Source organism: Martes martes, assembly GCF_963455335.1.
Source record: "Martes martes genome assembly, chromosome: 2".
Taxonomy (NCBI): Eukaryota; Metazoa; Chordata; class Mammalia; order Carnivora; family Mustelidae; genus Martes; species Martes martes.
In genome coordinates this window covers 48,133,333-48,146,127 of record NC_137889.1, presented here as the reverse complement: position 1 = coordinate 48,146,127, position 12,795 = coordinate 48,133,333, and positions in this window count along the sequence as shown.

The window sequence follows — 12,795 nt, the reverse complement described above, 5'->3', positions numbered from 1 at the left end:
TTGTGTTGCTCTCTTTTGTTGTTGATACGCTTTGAGACTCTCCATCTTTGCTCAACCATTTCCTTTGCTGAACTTTCTCATTTGCTTCAACTTAGTAATACATACTTAGAGCAATTCTAATACTCCTTTAAGAAGGGCCAAAAAAATTAGATATTAATGGAATACTGAGATTTAATCTCTAGTTGAGTATTGCTATAAATTGGAATGAAATTGTTTAAAAACAGTTTAGATGAAGTCAATTCACATCTGAAACCTGACAGATTCCTGGAACTGGGTGCTCAGTGGAGATGTGTTTAACAATGGGCCCAGTTAAATGGGACTGGGAAGGTGGACTGTACCATGAGATGAATCTATCCACTAGGTTAGAGTTGACTGAGAACAGGTCTGTTTGCAAGAGTAAGAAGGTACCAATTTATCTTGATGGTAATAGTTGCAAAAATTTTAAACATAGAAATAGTATTGTTGGTTCTATTTTTATATGATAAAGATATTAAAGATGATGAATTAGAATAGAGTAAGGAGAAAACAGTTTTGGTTGTGCCAGACCTTCTGTCCAGGAAGAATCATTTTAGTTTCACTCACATTGGTAAGAGTTATTCTTCTATCTTAGACTGAGGATTTCATCCTTGGGAGTTTTCCTCGAAGAAAGACTATCCCAGCTGTATTTAGCATGAGATACCAAGTGCAATAATTTCTAACACACTGTTGGGAAGATTGGTTTGTGATTTTCTACAAAATTAAGAAATAAAATGATATTCATTGCATTTCTTAAACAAGGAGTCAAAATACTGTGGTCTATGGGCCACAGCCAGTTTTACAAATAAAGTTTTGTTGGAACACAGCCACACACATTTGTTTATGTATTTTCTATGCCTGCTTTCATGCTGCAATGGCTGAGTAATTGTTGCATCAGATACCATATGGCCCAGGAAGTACTTATATGTAATCTAGACCCTTACAGAAAATATATACCAACTCCTGTTTAAAGCAATATTGTTTTTATATGTCATTGTTCTTCTTTTTTTTTAATTTGGAAGAGTTTTGAATCATTGAAAAGATAAATATTCAACAGTATTTACATTGCTGAGATCCTGGGCTAGCATTTGCAAAAACGTTTTAGACCAGGAACATATAGACATAATGCAAGAGTGTTATTTGATACTGGATCTCTGATGGAAATAATTATATTTGCTTCTCAATCTCTACTAACTCTATATAGGAGACTGAAAAAATAATAGAATTAAATTTCATTATGCATATAAAATGCACAGTACAGTGGTTGTGATATAAGAGAAGGGTAAAACTTGTTTTATGACTTATATTGACTTTTAAATCATAGCCAATTACTTAATGTAAAAACAAATGTGAATTTTTTTCATTGGAAAATTTCTAGCTAACCTCAAATTCAAACGTACATGACAACTGCAATCACAAAAGTCATTCTTTTCCCCAAACTTTCAGGATGTGAGGAAAGAGCAAAGTATAATAATTTTAAATGACCATGGACCACCACAGAGAGCCTGGCTATACTGGAGGGTCAAAACAGTGAAGTTAGAAGGCCAGTTGAACTCCTGGCAACTCATTGGGGAGGCTCATTCTTAGATGATTTAATTCAACCCATTCCTTCAGAGCTCTCTGTATTAGGTCACTTGCCGATACTGGAATCAAAGACTTATAGATTAACAAATTTCTAAACTAAGACTTCTAACACCTCAAACACAAGAAAGCAGTTAATATTCTTGTTTTGGGGGCTAGAGAGGAAAGGTAGTGATACAAATCGTGAAAATCATCACCTAAGCTAATGATATAAACAGTCTGTAATAAAATGACTTGAGAAATGTATGGTTAAAATGAGGATGTGACCCTTAGACACTAAACATACTATAGCAGCAAAAGTTGTATAAGATGTCTCTGATAGTAAACACACAAAGAATATACGTGTAGATTTCCACTGGGGCAGGTGGGGAGGTTGGCAGAGATAGCTGCAAAGTCCTGATGGAATCCAGAAGTTTAAAACCCTGACTTTGGTGAAGAATATGACGACTGGTACATACTAATCTTATAGTCAGACCATCTATCAAGCCAAGAGAGATATCTCAGACCTGGCAAGAACAAGTGAGTAGGTCAATATTTTAAGAGGCTAATCAAGCTGGAAGGGATTGTGGTCTCTGTGGTAAGATATTCCAAAGTCCACACAACAAAAGCAGAGAGCAGTCAATGGATTTTATGAACAAAGTTTTTTTGAAGCTGCTGTTTACTGAAGTTTTTTGTGTACCAGGAACTGCGTCAGCTTTGTGTGTATCAGTATTTAATCTTAATATCAACACTTGGTGAAAGGTGAAATTATAATCCCCATTTTGTGGATGAAATTGAAATGTTTGTGTAAAATAAGATGCTTATGTAACCCTGTCAAGTCACACAGCTAGTGAGCAGCAAACAAGTATTTATACCTATAACCAGTTTCAAGAGCCCATGTTTGGAAACGTGGCATGATCCCGGATCCTGGTAAGAGAGCAGTGTTTCTATTTATGGGAAGCGAAGAAAGGCATTTAGGCTCCCTGCCCCTCCAACCCTTCTCAAGACGTCACTTGCATTCAGCAACCAAATGATTTTCTTTTCTTAAAATATAAGCCATATCAGTTTATTTTTATGGCTTAAAACCTTCTAATGGCTTTTCAACAAACTGAAAAGAAAAGCCAAATGTCTTATCCTGATTCACAAGGTCTTGCTTCTCTGACCCCTGTTTACTTCCCTGACTATCAGCTAAAAATAATTTTGTCCGCTTGACTACTGTTCTATTTCCAGTGCTTGGAAAACTGTCTGACATACAGTAGTCACTCTATTTGTTGGTTAAATGAAAATCAGAGATGACCAGGTAAAGCAATGCAATTGAAATTAGGGACTATGCGTATGTATTTTAATCCTAGAGCAGATGGTATGTGCTGTATAGACCTTACTCTAGAGAGGCAAGAGAAAGATCAGTGTGTTTGATGACAAGCCTTGAGTATAATCCTTTAGGTTAATTCCAGTAAAAGCAGACTTATGAAGGATTTTAAACTAAGCATGGACTTGAGATTTATCAAAATATCTGCTCTTAATTACTTCTAAGAGCAATAGACCACCCTCAGGAGGAAAAAGTAATGCCAAGCAAACTAAACTCAAAGGAAATAAATACCCAGCATAAGCATATAGCTATGAAATTCTTTGCTTCAGGTTATTTCTTCTAAAATAGATATCTTACTAATTATACAGGCATGACCATAATTCAGTGTTTTATTACATAAAAGGCATAGGGAAGAGAAGGAGGAATCACTTTTCTAAAGATATGTTTTGTTTCAAAGTATTTACTCTACTTAGATGTTCCCTACATTGCCTTTTGCTGACCAGGGCTCTTAAGAGGAACTTAAATGGACAACTGAAGAAAAACCCTCTCAAACAGCCAAAGTTAGAGTACCGCACAGATGCACATAGACATGTGCACATACACATAGGAAAAAAAAAAAAAAAAACAGAAAAGACAAGGAAAAATAAAGCATGATGAAACCAGGTTGGAACCATTTATTTTGTCCACTGGGTCAGCTAATGCTATATCTTTTTTGTTAGAAAATAAGCTTGTGTCTTAGAATATCTAATAAATTTTCTAGGCATTCTTTCCATGGACTCTGGGGCACCATTTTTTGTTGAATTTGTATAAATGATTGTGTCAGTGTAAGTGATGCAGAAGAATGTAGTTTTCCAAAAGATGCACTTAAGGAAATTTTCTAAGGAAACAGGAGGTGTCCTGAGTGACTCTCCTGTTGATGTGGGAGATAGTGACGGTATGGAAAATTAACACTGCTTAGATATTCCATCTGAGATTGACAAAGGGAAAACAATTTTCATTATTGTTATATACTAATATCATTTTTCATCTGTTGAATGTTTACTGGTTTACTGCTCACACACACACTACTAAAGCAATTTATACATCTCTATTAAATTTCCAAAGACAGCAACATGTAACCAGACTTCCTCTAGTATGTGTATATCTATCTGTGTCCTCATCTGTAAACGTGTGTGTGTGTGTGTGTGTGTGTGTGATTTCATAAATGACTAACCCAATTTTACACCCCTGTATAGAATTCTAATTCCATATAGGTAGTAACTGGCAGATTAATGATTCCAAACCAAGGTTATCTTCTACAAAGTCAATACTTCTCAGAGTACCACATCGATTCTAATAAAGGTGAGTCTCAGCCATCTATCTCCTGTCAAGAATTATAATTCAAGGTTTTGGAAATCTCATTTGGGTGGATAGGAAAATGGAAAAATAACTGGAAGTACATATTTCTGAAGAAACACAAACTTCATCAGTACTGCAAATCAATATGTGTGCCAGACATATCTTTTTCTAAAATTAGCTCTGAATCCATTAGGGTTGTTAGATATTGAAAGTCTCTGCTAGCTCTAAAATGCTCTGTTCCTAATAAAGAAATCTGACTTCAACCACATGCCCTGGGCAAAAGCACTTAATCTGAAAGAGTAAAATCACTAAAAGAACATTTAAATCAACCTAATGAGTTTTCACCCATTTTACAATAAAATATTTTGGGTCTCTAATTCTGTGAAGCCTATTTTAATTTCCCAAGTGGAAGTAAAACAAAACAAAAACAAAAAACAGTCACTTTTTTTTGGAATAAAAATAATGGGTTTGTTCTGCTTATTCGTTTTATGTGTGTGTACATGCATAGGACTATTTCTATATGTATTTTACTCTAAAGAGAGTCAATTAACTCAGAAACTGAGATCTCTGGGGTTTACTTAAAAGGGCAGTTTCAAGGACTTTACCTAGCACTAATTTCTTTTACATTTCTGGTTAATACACATTTTATGACCTTAATATTATATTTCTGAGGAATGTAACTATTTTGTGTTTCTGCAGATCTGTAGTTTTCTGAACAAATTTTGCAGAAATTTCATACTCTGGCTTAAGAACAAATCTTGAGAAGTTAATTTACACCATATATATGAATTTATATTTCAAGGGAAAATGAGGCCTGGAAACTGGGAGAGGTTCCTATAGGTCACTAAAGCCTGAAAGTCTGGGAGCATATCTGGATTTTGGAGGGATGTATTTACATTCCAAAATATTAGAGTGAGAACCCAGAATCCTTTCCATTCTGTCTCTAGGGAGCAAGGGATTTTCTCTGGAATGGAGAGAAAGACACCTGTATCTTTCTCCTGTACATAGGCAGAAAAAAAAATCAATTTTTTTCTGGCCCTTGCACAGGGAGTGTCTAGCTCCCCTAATACATTTTCCCATTTGGCTCTCACTGTGTTGTCTCAGGGTAGGAGTTGGAACAAAGGAAGCAATATAGTTATTATTCTGGAAATAGTAATAAATAATCTCTCACTGATCCAGAGTGCCTCTTATTCATATTGAGGACAAAATTAAAAAGAGGAATATTAAAAAATTCAAAAGTTTACTTTTTTCTTCTTTTCTACTTCAATTTTTTTTGTTTTGTACATTATGTATCATGAGTTACCTTAAAAATTATTTTAACTATGTAGTATAAGAGAAAGTAAGTTGGTGTAGATAGAATGATTGGTGAGAGAGAGACATGAACACAACAAGCATTAACTGATATTTATATTTATTGGTACGTGCCTATCAATGATTACTTTAAATGTAAATGGACTAAATTCTGCAATCAAAAGTGGCTGGATGTGTTAAAAAACAAGACCCATCTATAGGCTGTCTACAAGAGACTCACTTCATATGTAAGGACACTGAAAGACTGAAGATGCAAATGAAACCCAACAGAACCTGGGGTAGTTATAATTATATCAAACAAAATAGCCTTTAAAACCAAGACTATAAGAAGAGACAAAGAAGGGCATTACATACCGATAAGGGGTCAATCCAAAAAGAGCATATAATGTTTGTAAATATTTATGTACTCAACATAGAAGCACCTAAATCTATAAACCAAATGTGAACAGACCTAAAGGGAGAAAATGACAGGAATAAAATACCAATAGAGAACTTAAATACCCACTTATATCGATGGATAGAAGATCCAGACAGAAAATCAATAAGGAAACTGTGACTTTAAATGACACATTACACCAGATAGACTTAGTAGAGATACACAGAACATTTCACCCAGAAGCAACAGAATACACATTCTTCTCAAGTTCATATGGAGCATTCTCTAGGATAGATCATGTCTTGTCACAAAACAAGTCTTACAAACCTTAGAGGCTCATTCTATTGAGGGGACTCTGGATGGTCTCCTACAAGGAGACTGGTCACCAGAAAGACCAAACCATGATGAGAAGCTTGGCATTTTCAGCTCCACCACTCCCCCAGAAGAAGGGACAGGGGCTGGAAACAGAACTAATAATTGATTATGCCTACATGAGGAAGCCTCCATAAAACCCCAATTGTAGGGGGTTTGAAGAACTTTCACCTTGGTGAATATACCCACATACCAGGAGGTTGATTCACCCCAATTCCATGAGAACAGAAGCTCCTGTGTTCGGGACCCTCTCCAACCTTGCTGTCTCCACTGCTCCCTGTTGAAATGCTGACCCACAGAGTCAGTGAACATACTAACATGTTTTTTGCCACTAAATTTTGAAGCTAATTGTTATGCATTAATAAGGACTGGAACAGAAGATAAATCTTCCAAATAGGCTGAGTGAAAGATATTGAGCATAGACAATACACACTGCATGATTCCCTTTACTTGACACTTGAAAACATACATATAATTTATAGTGGTAGAAAGCAGATCAGTGATGGCCTGGGACCTGGGGTGAGCTGGAGGTTGACCCGAGACAGACATAAACGAATGGAAGTGTTCGCTATCTTGATTGTGGTACTAATGACATTGGTCAAAACTTATTGAACTGTATCCTTAAAGTAAATAAATTTTACATAAATCATACTTCAATAAAATTGTACTTTAAAAAATAGAAACAAACCTAGAGGGAATTAGAACCTGAAGAACAGTGCTTACATGCATGTCAAAGACTAGGTAAATGTCAGCAAATATTTGTCCATCTAGTGGTCACTAAATCACTCAACACCAAATCCTTAGGAAAACAATGGGGAAAGACAAAGACAGGCCTTCTTGGGTTGCTTACAATGTTTCAACACAAATGCCACCTGCTCATAATTGTCATTTTAATGGTCAGGAATAATTATTATAGTTTTAATAAAAGAAAAATAAAAACCAGTATTTGCCCATTTTCTCCCAGAAATTTTCATGTTCTAGCAATATGTATTCAGTTGGCAACGGGAGAGTAAGTTCTTTATTTCTGACAGCAGGTGTCACAATTGCCTAATAAAAGAGAAGCTATCTGTTTTCTTAATGCAAAAGAGAAAGACACTAATCACCTTAAAATAGGCCCTTAAAATATTCAGTTGATTCCATTAGCGTGTTAGAACTGACATGGTAATGAGCACATTTCCTCTGTTGACAAGTTACATGCTGGTAAGCTACAACATCGATTTAATAATAGTTTTTAAGAGAAAAAAAAGGGACTGCTACCTCATCAGATGTGTGTACACATGTGTGTATAAAAACATATATCCAAGTATACTACAAACAGTATCTCAACTTTATAAAAGTCAAAATGTGAAAGAATGTCACTGTTAGCACCAGGGAAATATAGTAATGAACCACATGCTGTTTGCAGGTGACTCACACCTCGTTGCCAGCGCTTCCCCATTTTCCAGATATCCGCCCAGTTCAGTTTTCTTTGCACATATTCTAATTCTGGAGGATGCCAGCTGAGTGCTAATACCCCTGCTGGCTGATGCCTCCAGAAAACAATAGGGAATTTTGAGGCCAGTGGGGCCTGGGCTAGTGAAGGATGGTAGTGGTCACTGGGTATTTGCAGAGGGACACAGGAGCTAGTACTCTCATTTTCATCAGCATTTGTGGTCTGGTTAGGAGAGAAGTAAGGAACTCTCTTTGCTTTCTAAAATACGAGCCTACAGCAAGCACCTGCTGTTTTGGTACTTGGCCAATAATGCAATAAATGCAAGGAAAAGGAACCATTGGACAATATCTATCCCAACCATGGCAGGAGACCATGAGAAACTTCACCTCTCAGTTCAGCAGAAGCTTTTATCTTCCTTTGCTCCCATTCTTTTTTTTTTTTTTTTTCTTTTCAGCATAACAGAATTCATTGTTTTTGCACCACACCTTAGAGAAGATTTTACCGTTGTTTGTTTTTTTTTTTAAAGTAAATTAGCCCTCAGCCTCTCATACAATATATCTCTGCACTCAGTCCTGGGTCCCTCCTTTTAGCTAAGACTATCATCCTTGCTGATGGTTGTTCTTTTGTAAGACAGAGATGTAGGAGAACCATGTCAAAAAAATGTCCTCCAGTAGCTGAGCTCTGAGAAATATCTTGGCATATTCCAGACACAGATACATCTTCAAAAATAATATTTCCTTTCTATTTCTATTTATTCCACAAGGATAAGAAATAACTGTCCTAACTAGTCAAATACATGAACAATAATAAAATAAGGCAAAAAGTACAAATCTTTCAAAAGACCAATTACCAATGAATATGGGATCTTTCCTCTCATGAAGATACAACCCTCTCCAGGGCAAAAGCTGGAAAATCCAGTGTCTAAACTGAATTACTGGGCTAATGCTATTGCCTTAAGCAAAATATAGATGATACCACTGGCTTGGAGGATGGGGAGGGAGAGTGATGATCATATTATCCTGGTTGTGGGTGAGAGGATATTGGGTATGGGATGGCAAAGTCATCACATAGCAGGATTAGGAAAGACTGAAGTATCAGGACACGGAACTGCACACACGTGCTAGACCCAGAGTAAATAAGAACTGGCAGTCACTTACCTGGCTGCACAAACTAATTTAGGAAGGGCCATTGGTGTCCAAATAATGTGACAAGTTTGATGAAGAACATTGGCATTTGCAGCCCTGTAGACAACATACAACAAGGAAAAGCAGTATAGAATCAGGAGGAAAAAGCTACTGGAACTAATAAGTAAGGTTAGCAAGGTCACAGATCAGATACATAGATCAATGGAACAGGACAGAGACCAGAAATTGACTCTCACATACATACTCATTGACAGTTGCCTTTATAATTGCATCCAGATATCTCAATGGAAAGGACACTTTTCCAACAAATGGTGCTAGAACAACAGACTTTACATATGGTGAAAATAAGCGTTAGATCTTATCTGGTACCATACATGAAAATTAACTTAAAAAAAAAAAAAAGACTGGTAAAGTAGAAAACTGGTCAGATCTTTAATGAATAAGGAAGAGGATTATTCTAAGCTCGAAAAACCCCATATTTAGTCTCAAATGAAAAGGAGAACCAAGACATTGGGGTGAAGACAGAGGTCAACTACTTACTGATTCAATAGTTAACCAGAGGGGTGCCTGGGTGGCTCAGTAGTCAAGTGGCTGCCTTTGGCTCAGGTCATGACCCCAGAGTCCTGGGATCAAGCCCTGCATCAGGCTCCCTGCTTAGCGGGAAGCCTGCTCTTCCCTCTCCCACTGCCCCCTGCTTGTGTTTCCTCTCTTGCTGTGTCTCTCTCTGTCAAATAAATAAATGAAATCTTAAAAAAAAAAAAAAAGTGGTTAACAAGAGAGTTGCTGGTTCTATCAGGCTGAATGGATAAGGCTAAGAATGCAGCTTTCAGCCTGAAAGGATCAACTTTGTTAAAATGCCCTGAAGGACATGCAGATTAGGCCGATGGTAGAGGCCGCAGGTCTGACTTGGTTCAGAAACAGGCCCTAAATAATCTCTCTGTGGAGCTGGGTTTCTCGGAGGGTTGTGTGAACACAGGATTTCCGAGGTGAGCACAATCAGAAAAGGGCTCTGCCGCTGTGCACGGTACATCCACAGGAGGGCGCCCAAAGCTCAAGATTCTGTCGGCAGAGGTGTGTGTCCGCTCTGAGTCCGCCAAACAAACGCGGCCCCTCCTGAGCTCCTCTCTAAGGTTGGAAACGTTACATTAAAGCCCACCTGCTCCCGCCCTGGAATCCTCTACTTTGCTCGACAACAGCTCATGGACCACAGCCCCTCATATGCGGGAGAAAAGTAGAGCAAACTGAGATGCAAACACGGGAAGGCAAGAAGTCCTTGCTCCGGGAGGGTCTGGGGTCAGCTTGACCTCGGAGAAGCCCCCAACCCCGCTCTGTGGGCTGCGGGGCCGCTGGGCTGCGGGGCCGCTGGGCTGAGGCAATCTGCTTCGTGCTTTGTGTCACCAGCTAACTGGCTTCCTAGTGGGAAGCATTCCCCGAAGAGAGCCTCCGGCAGGGAAGTAAGCGCCTTTCCTGTAAACTTATGGGGAGGCGGCTTGTATGGTTCGCGAGGGGGATTTTTTAGGGCTGAACGGGAATTAGAAATTGAGGGAGAAAGGTTACTAGGTAATAAAATGGAATCTTCTACATAGAAATAAATAAGACGATTAACGGAAATGGGTAAAGTGCACAAAAATGTGCCAGTTCTTTGGGCTGGAGCTTATTGAAGAACTTTAGGAAGCTGGCGGTATTTATGTTTGCATCGCACAAATCCTGTATGATGGATTTATACTTCTATTTATTTCCTGCTCTTATTAAGTATACAGTAAAGTTAGTTTGGGGGGAAAGCACTTTAGTAAGCTCTGTTAAGGGAAATCCAAGAAAGAAGCTTTTAGTTTTTGTTATTTAAGATCCATTTGTTGTAGGGAAGGAGTAACTACATCAGGCATTGGCATGCGGATCAGCAGAGGCAAACTGACGGAGGAGAACTCAGGAGGAGCCAGGGCCTCCCCCAGAATATTCGGGAAGTTCGCGAAGTTCGGGATGTTTTCTGAATGATGGATTCAGTTACTTGTAAGTATAAAGTTTATCTAACAGCCCAGTTCTAACTTGATTCAACAGAGCTGATCTTTCAAACCTGGTTCTCCCTCTCATCATCCTCCTGTCTGTCCACAGAAATCTTATTACCTCACTTTACCTGATTTCTCAGTCTTTCTTGTACCCCATGGACTGAATTCTACCTGAAGAAATAGCACTTCTTCTTTAACTCCCAAGATGGATTTGTGTTGGGGGGATCTCTTGTTCTTATGGGCTTATCAGTTCTTCATTATCGTCATTTGAATCATTGAAGATACCAATATCCATGTTATGTAATTTCAGAAATGAAAAGGTCTGTCAGTTTTAGGCCATCGCTAGGTGGCCTAAATGCCTTGAACCACTAGATGGTTGAAGGCATTGAAGACATACCAAAGGTTTGCTCCAAGGGCTAGGGTGAAGTTGCATCCCACTGGTCTTTTTCTTTTTTTTTTTTTTTTTTAAGATTTTATTTATTTATTTTGAGGGGGGTACCTGTGCAGGGGGAGGAGGGGAGAGAGGTACCGAGACACCCAGGTGTCCCAATGCCTCCCACTGATCTTTAAGGAAGTCTGATTAGATTAGATTAGATTAGATTAGATTAGATTAGATTAGAAATGTCCCAGCAATTATCTGTGTTGCTTTTAAAAAGTATTAGCATGTTGAGGCACCTGGGTGGCTCAACCACTTAAGTGTCTGACTCTTGATTTCAGTTCAGGTGATGGTCTCTGCTCTGGGTGTGAAGTCTGGTTAAGATTCTCTCTCTCCCTCTCCCTCTGCCCATCCCCATCACCCTGCTTCCTCTCTCTCCCTCTCTCTAAAAAAGAAGGAGGAGAAAAAGAATATTAGCGTGTACATGTTAAGGAAGTGGAAACATAAGGCGATCTCTCATCCCCTGACCCAAATGGAAGGCTGTTGAACATGTTTACAGAGCATCAGGAGGTACAGTCAGTGATGCTGTAAACAACAGAGAAGAGGAAACAGATCAAGACAAGAGAGAAGGCTGAGGGCAAGCTATTCTCCTCTTCCCTCCCATGGATAGAACATGACAGGAAAAATGAGGCCTTCTTTGAAGAAGACCGTAAGAGATGAAGCAGGGCAATATCCCCTCACTTGGCCATTACCCAAGGTTGGCTTTTTGTTTGTTTATTTTTACTTCCCTTGATGTATGAGGGATATTTGGATGCTGAGGCATTAATGGACCCCAAATATGGTACTCTACAGAAAAACCTCTGGAGAAGAGAAATCCTGGCCTCTTGTCATACTGTTGTGTCCAGAGTTGACGGTGACAAGTTTCACTCAGGGTTCCTCAGGGTTCTCTCCACCTACTGCTCATGATCTCTTTCTACCTCCTTTATGTCTAGTTCTTTCTCATTTCTCAGGAACCGTTGAACCTTCAACACTAGTATGACCAAATAGAGCATGTTGAGTCATGGCGTCTGGTGCTTGCCTTGGCTCATTCCCTGGCTAAGTGCTGGCCTCCCACAGGAGCCCTCTTACAGACTGGGATGCACACTTCTGTAGACGTATAACTTAGTTCATCTACATGGACCATTGCACTTCTTTTTTTTTAAAGATTTTATTTATTTATTTGACAGACAGAGATCACAAGTAGGCAGAGAGGAAGGCGAGAGAGAGGAGGAAGCAGGCTCCCTGCCGAGCAGAGAGCCCGATGCGGGACTCGATCCCAGGACCATGAGATCATGACCTGAGCCGAAGGCAGTGGCTTAAACCACTGAGCCACCCAGGTGCCCTTTTTTTTTTTTTTTTAAGATTTTATTTATTTATTTGTTAACTTTATTTCTTTGAGAATTCTACCCCACTCTCCATAGAGGTCAAAATCATGTTTCTGATTTTTTTTTTTCCTATACATTGCTTCAGAGTTTGAGGGACTTATTAATGCCCCTTTAAGCAATCTTTCTTTTGAACC